This window comes from Haliotis asinina, chromosome 10, assembly GCF_037392515.1.
Source record: "Haliotis asinina isolate JCU_RB_2024 chromosome 10, JCU_Hal_asi_v2, whole genome shotgun sequence".
Lineage (NCBI taxonomy): Eukaryota > Metazoa > Mollusca > Gastropoda > Lepetellida > Haliotidae > Haliotis > Haliotis asinina.
Window position 1 is genome coordinate 39,446,722 of NC_090289.1, and position 8,095 is coordinate 39,454,816.

Sequence of the window (8,095 nt, forward strand, 5' to 3'; positions counted from 1 at the left end):
TCGTGCTAAAAATTGTCAGATATAAACCAGCAACCAATAAACAAAACCTTGTACAAAAAGGTAGGCATCCAAAGTTAGATTCTTTTAACATCAGGGTCATGAGGGATGTCATTCGCAGTTTATTTGCCAGAAATGAACACTTGTCCGCGTGAAAGTTAAAACACATCCTTGCAGAGGATCACGACATTAATGTTTCAAGGTTTATGCTAAGCAAACTATTGCTCGAATTTGGAATGTGAACGACACCAAAACATAACATTTTTGTCTTTATTATATCTTTTCTTCAGTGAGTGTGCATGATTGTGTGTGCTTGTGTCCGAGGGAACGGGGCTTTAAACGTTGTTGAGGTCTAACCATAGGTGGTCTATGGAGTAATGATATAGTGTAAATAGACTTTATGTGTTCAAATGCATTTCCACTTAAGTACTGCATAAACAAAGTATGACATTAACATTCCAAATTTAAAGATTTAAAGGATAATTCTCACTAATGGGTTTTGTGGTTCATGTTGTACAACGAGTGTGTATTTTCTGTATATTTTGTTATTAATTAAGTAATAATTATTATTGGGACACAACGTTTAGTGTTTTGAATAATAATTATGATGGGTCACATTTCGTATAATAGATGGTCAGCACTCGTAGGATTTGGGCAGCAGGCTTTTCCGGAAGTACTTGGGAGGTATCTCCTTTTGATAAACAATAACACGAGACCACTAAGACTTTCCGAGGGCATTCCACGTGAGTGGTGATGGTCGTATATGCTCGAGCTTTCAGGAAATGACCCATTTTGACCCATTGCCTAAGATATTGTCTGATTTGTATTGTATTTGAAATCGGTACATGCAGCCAACAACAACGTGTCCCATGTGCAATCAGATCTTTTCAATAAGGGATGCCATACTTAGACATCTCAGAAATCAACACAGACGGGCAGCAACTAGTGCCACAACATTCGTCAGAAAGGGCTATCCAGTCTTTCGAAGAATTTAGGCTATTACCATCGTCGTCTCATGGCCAATCTTCTGTGGGAAAACATTCATAGTAAACCCGATTCTAAAATGGATGAACATTAAACCTTTTCCTGTACGTATTATATAGTTCTACAAACTACGGAAGCCACTGTATAACACCATTTAAAACTGTTTTTATCTCTATGTTGAATATCTTCAAGGCGTCCCTTCTGACGCATTACAGGTCTTTTCACAGAACTAATCGTAATCTCTCAGAGAACCAGAATTTGCATTACAAACATCAAGACTATGGTGAGACAGTAAAAAGATTCTTGGGCCAGTTTCAACGGGCTATCCAGAAACCTTATCTGAAACCACAAAAATATTCGACTTTGTCCCAATGCATTTGGTTTAAAAGGACATCTCCAAACAGGGCCAATCAGAATCAGACTGTCAGAGTGATGTTTAGATTATAGTCATTGAGTGTTGTGTCATTAGATTATGTTTCATTGAGTATGTTATGTTTATTAGTAGTCGAGTTACTGTGCAATTCATCGGTCCGCTTTTGAACCATAGATCTTACATAGATCTTAAAAATCTTACACATAACTACAAAAGCCATTCAGGCTGAGTCTATTATTTAGGCATATTTACTTTGCGCCCACACTGACTACTGGGTGAACCCATTCTCCCAATGTGTTCATCACTAGGCCACTTATCCCGACCAACTTAGGTGAATTAACGATATGTGAACCACGTTGCATATATAGTTTTGTGGCAAACACGGGAATGCTAGTGATTATATAAGCTCTCTATACACATTCAAAAATATCTCATCCCTCAGCTAAGAAAGACATTGACCAATTTTTACTCACATTTTCATTTAAACTGAATCTCATGAGCGTGCCTATTCCAGGAGACCGGCAGCTAAAAACATGCATTGGTGTGTGGGTGGGACAACATACTGCACTTAGATAGATGCTTATATATAAGTGTATGCTTAATGATTGATTGAATTCATTTCAAACAATCACAAAAGTGAGTGAGTGAGTTAATATTTAACGTCACATCGGCAATATCTCAGCCATATCGTGACGAGAACATTCAACAATGAAAAAGAGCATATATACATCATAAAAACCCGTCAACGAAGGACAGTAAAACAACTAGAATATCACAATTTCAATTAAAACTAGCATGGAAAGTTAAAACTAATAGCACTATTTAGAGAATACAATATAAAAACAGACTATAGATCGCCAACAACAGAAGGTACATCACCATACTAGGAACCATGGGGGCTTACAGTACCTTTGCTACCTACATGGACCCTAGTTGGGTTTACACCATCCCTTCAGCTGCTGGCGATTGTACGAAACGTTAGCCGAAATTAAAATCACATGAATACTACGATAAAAATCCTGGTAGACTTAAATTTACTGTGAATGTACGTACCCTCTCAGGAGGACAATAATTTTACGATACTTCAACCCCCTTTGAGGGTACAGCCACCAACGATTCAAGTTACTAATCCAAACTACCAATCATTAAAATACATCTATCTACACAACATAACATTCAAAATTCCACCAAAAATCAATCTCTTTTAAAAAACCAATAATTAAATATGAATTAACGCTAGTACAAAGATCCTTCATTGTTTTAACTGTAAAATACTTATCCCTTGTGATGGAGAATTCAACACAGTCAAGCAGAATATGCTTGACCGTGACGCACTCATCACAAGGGATACAAAACGGAGGATCCTCGCCTTTCAAAAGGTACACATGAGTATATCTAGTATGGCCAATACGACATCGTCGTACAATAACCTCTTCAAATCTGGACTGACAACCCAAGTAAGTGTAACCAAAATACGGTTTTATTTCATGTAATTTATTTATACCTACTTGGGTGTCCCACTTCTTCTGCATCAGATCACGGATGTAAGTTCTAATGCTAGTTTTATAATCAGAGTATGGAATAAGAAGTGGTGTCACAGATTTGATGAGTGCTGCCTTGGTAGCAAGATCGGCCATTGCGTTACCGGAAATACCTACGTGACTGGGTAACCAACAAAAGACGGTGTCGTATTGGCCAGTGGCAAGATTATTATACAATTCAATAATTTCAATTAAACATGGATGTTTACAAGAGATATTTTTAATAGCCTGAAGACAAGAAACTCTTATCTGGTAATCTAGACGATATTGTTCTGGATCCAATGACAGTGGCAAAAGCCACTGCGCCACCGTCCTTGGACCCATCTGTAAATAAAGATTTATAATTGCTATATTTATGTTTCAGTTGATTATATTCTTGTTTATACTGTAATTCATTCGTTTCTGATTTTTTAAATGTCGTTAATGTTAGGTCAACTTGTGGCCTAACCAATTGTCAAGGAGGAGAAGAAAGAAGACGGGAGGGAGCTATGTTTTCCAGCTCAATGCTGGCAGCAGAAATAAGTGGTTTTATTCTTAAACCAAGAGGCGGAAGAAGAGAAGATTTCTTATTGTATAAATCCTCATACAGGGGATTGAAAACACAGTTATATGCAGGGTTTGACTCATTTGAATATAGTTTTGTTACATACTGTAAAGCTTATTTTATACGTCGCTGCTCAAGAGATGGTTCATCAGCCTCGACATACAGGCTGTCAACAGGTGAAGTTCTAAAGGAGCCAAGACAAAGTCTTAGACCTTGACGATGGACTGAATCTAATAGTTTTAAGTTGCTTTTGCAGGCTCCACCATAGACAATGAAGTGATTTAATATGCGATAAAATCGTTAAGTGTGAGTCAAAATGAGACCCAAGAACGTAGCTCCTTCACAACTTTAATTGGTGTGCCATCTAGAGATAGTTCGGGGTCTTTATGTGGTTTATATTTACGACGACAAAAATGATTACAGTTAGTTTTCGATTTAGAAAATTTAAAGCCGGTTTCAAGACATCATTTATTAATCTTGTTTAAACACAACTGTAGTTGCCGTTCAAAGGTATGCATATTTTACCACGACAAGAAATATTAAAATCATCCACAAATAACGATCCATCAATTGAATCGTTTACAACTTTTGATAAACTGTTTATCTTTATACTAAAATGGTGTGACTGACAAAATACTGCCTTTTGGAACACCCTGATCCTGATTGTAATGATCAGACAGGATAGAACCCACGCGGACTTGAAATTGTCTGTTATTTAAAAATTTGCCTATGAATTCAGGCAAATGACCTCGCAAACCGAAATCATGTAAATCTCTCAGAATGCCATACTTCCAGGTTGTGTCATATGCCTTCTCAAGATAAAAAAAGATAGACACATCATGTTGTTTATTAATCAGCGCGTTTTTCACAAATGATTCTAAACGCACTAAATGATCGACAGTACTTCTGTTCTTACGGAAACCACATTGTATATCTGTGATAAGGTTATTTGTTTCCAAGTACCAAACAAGTCGATTTTTTATCATGCGTTCCATGGTCTTGCAAACACACCTAGTTAATGAAATCGGACGATAATTGGATGGATCCGTATGATCACGTCCAGGTTTAGGTACTGGTACTACTATAGCCTCACGCCATGGCGAAGGAAATTTCCCGGAAGTCCAAATATCATCAAAAATTGACAAGAGCATCTCTAAACAGGATTCTAGTAAGTGCTTCAGGAGCTGATAATGGATGTTATCAGCTCCAGTAGCAGTGTCATGAGCTTGATCAAGAGCAGTATGGAGTTCATGAATAAAAAACGTTTCATTATAATCTTCCCCATTATCAGAATTGAAATTAATAGTTTTCTTTTCTTGTTGTTTTTGATATTGCTGAAATTTAGGTAAATGGTTAGAAGAGGAAGAATGTTTGGCGAGAGTTTCGCCCAGTTTATTCGCAATATCTAATTTATCAGTAAGTTATTGATCTCCATGTTTAAGATGATGGACAGTAGATATTGTACCTTTACCTTTGATTTTCTGGACCATGTTCCATACCTTGGACATGGGTGTCCGCGAATTTATTTTGGATACATAATTTTGCCAAGATTGGCGTTTGTTCTGTTTAAAAGTACGCCGCGCTTTAGCATTTAAAATTTTAGATTTATATAAATTATGCACAATGGGATGGCGACGGAAATAATGTTCTGCCTTTTTGCAAAGGGGATCCCCAAAGACTCAAACTTTCCATGACTCGGTGTGTGAGAGCTGTCATTCGTGCACGTGGTGGCCATAACAGATACTGACATTCCATTTAAGGATGGCGAATAATGTGAAGGAGTAAACTCATGTTCTTGATCTCATTGTGCAGACATTGAACTCACCTAATCGAGTGTAAAAATAGTATTTGAAATCAATTCTGACTCTGTTACTTATGACTGAATACACAACATTTCGTTAGAAAACAATGGGTTATGCGTTCTTTTTTAATAGTATATTTTTACTTTGTTCGTTTCATGGCTGTTCTGTTTTCATTTAAACATAACCACATTTTTACAATTATATAAATCATACTGTATAACTTTGATACGTTTTCTATGTTTATTGTTTGCTTTGGTTGTAGTTTAATTCTATTCGATATACATAGGGCGAATCTAGCAACAGATGCAGTTCGTACGAGCTAGTTATTTTTCAAATATAGTTGTTGATGGAATAACACATATAACAAGAGAACAGGTGAGATGGAGCAACAGATGTCATGATGATGAAAATGGGAAGAAGTGTCTGTGGCACTTGCATCAGTGTTTGATCAGACTGTAACACCTTGTTGTTTCACTAGATATTATCAACCATGGTACGTGCGTAATAAACTACGCAAAAAAAGAAAAGAAAGGAAACGCATAGGTAGTATTTTTTCATGTGACGTTTCGAATTTGATTCACTGGTGTTTACATAATCAGTATACCTATGGTGAACGCTGTCTGCAAACATTTCCGAAATTGAATCCATTGTCACTGAGGACAACTCGCCAAAACGCATCAAAATCTGTTTTCCTCAATAAATGCAATAAATTGTGAACGGGAAGAAAATCATGCGGTTCCTTTTGTACGCACATTCCATGCATCATTTCCAATAAAAGTCGGGGGGTTTCCATGCTGATGCGACAGTTGGCAATCTTACATTTGGTGTTGTTGCCGATGTTGACGTGTAAGGACAGGTCCTTGCAAAGGTCTTTTTGAACGAATACCAGTAAACGATTCCTTCCAGTCTGATCAGAAATTGTTCTGCATCCTGTCACTGCCAATGTTGTGGAGGATGCTTTGGTGAACCTGTTCCACAAATGTCAAAGCCGGATAAACCTGTCCTGTGCGGGCGGGGTCACACGGGGTCGACCTGACTTGTGGTGATCACTTGTTGACCCATGCTGCTGGTAGCGATGCCAAAGTCTTGCTATGGTACTCTGTGAAACATTCAGTTGCCTTGCAATCGCAGACTGAGACTCCCCAGCCTCCAAATGACCGATCGCATTGTTGTGCTGAGCCTCAGTAAGTCTAGGCATGACTTTAACACCTAATGTAAGATTGTCAACTGTCTCAATAGCATTGAATCCCCGAAATGATGCATGGAATGTGCGTGCAAAATGCATTTCTTCACGTTCACAATTTATTGCATTTATTGAGGAAACCAGATTTCGATACGTTCAGGCTAGTTGTGCTCAATGACAATGGATTCAAACTCGGAAATGTTTGCAGATAGCGTCCACCATAGATATACTGATTATATAGACACCAATGATTCAAATTCGAAAAGTTACCTGGAAAAATACTACCTATGCGTTTCTTTTTTGAGTAGTTTTTAGGAAACACCCATCCAAACAAATAATGAAGTATTGATTACACTATTTTATTGATTACAGTAAGAAAAGACGTTCTATGAAACAGTTATTGATTACGTCACCTTGCGACGCAGGTATGGCACTTCTTACACGACGGTGTGATGGGTACTTCCGGAGTTGTTTCTTTTAACATGTGTTAGTACATTTAAAAAATAAGGACAACTTCATATGTTTCAATATTACTTTGTGTCACTGAAAAATATATACCAAAGAGGTATATACACCAAAAGGAAAACATCCGTCATATTGCGTACCGACTTAGAATAATGGTTAACATGATGAGAATGTTAAGATAGATTTACAGATAACAGTTGTACAAAACAAACTTGGGGGTGGTTTCAGGAGTAAAGTTCTCTTTCATTTTGTTTGGAATGAAGTTACTGTACTAACAACAGAGTGTTTCGAGTTAAGTGTTTTTTCAGAGCTTCAAGTTAAATAGGAACACAATCGTATTTCCCAGTCAGTCTACTGTATACAACAATGGTATGAGAGTATAGTCAACTTTGGATATAGTTCCATATTCTCCTGGCTAATGATTTGTTTGAATGTCATTCAAGAAGTCGGCGGTATTGAGATGACAAGACTTTATGGATGGACTTCTTTAGTGGACAATGGCAACGTTTCGGTATGGATTCTTATATCGTTTTCAAGCATACCTGGCCAAAATTATATGTCGCATTATATTTACTTATAGAAAAGATAACTGTTAATGTATGACAATAATTCATTATGAAATTACATATTGCACAATTTATTACACGTTTAAAGTCGTGATTCAGATGTAAGTTTAACGTGTGCATGCTTGCTGGGCCATGACACACGCGCGCTCTTGAAACGGAAAGGCCCTCCCTGCTTGCTTAGCTGACACAATACTACAGTGGAATGAAATGCTACTGAACGAAGTTGGAAGATATGGTATGACTCGTCGGAAAATAATTCAGTGTAGATGTAATCCACACCAGGGATTTTCCTCGCCGGGACAAGGCCGATGCGAGTAAAAAACCCCGAGATTTAGTTGGTACAATTAAAGGAATCGGTACTGTTTGAAATGAACAATGACTAAATGCGAAGTCTTATAATATCCTTTTAATGTAGACCTCAAGGCATATCCTGCAAGAATGAAATGCAGAAAATAAGTACATAGTTCTACAATGTACATAAGTACATAGTTGTACATAGTTCTACTATGTCTTCATAATAGACACATATGCACCTATGAATATCAGATATTTACATGAAACGTAAACATACCTGAAATCCAAGATTTACACCGAATCTAAAATTCAATATTGAACTTTTCCATGTGGGAAACAGTACTCT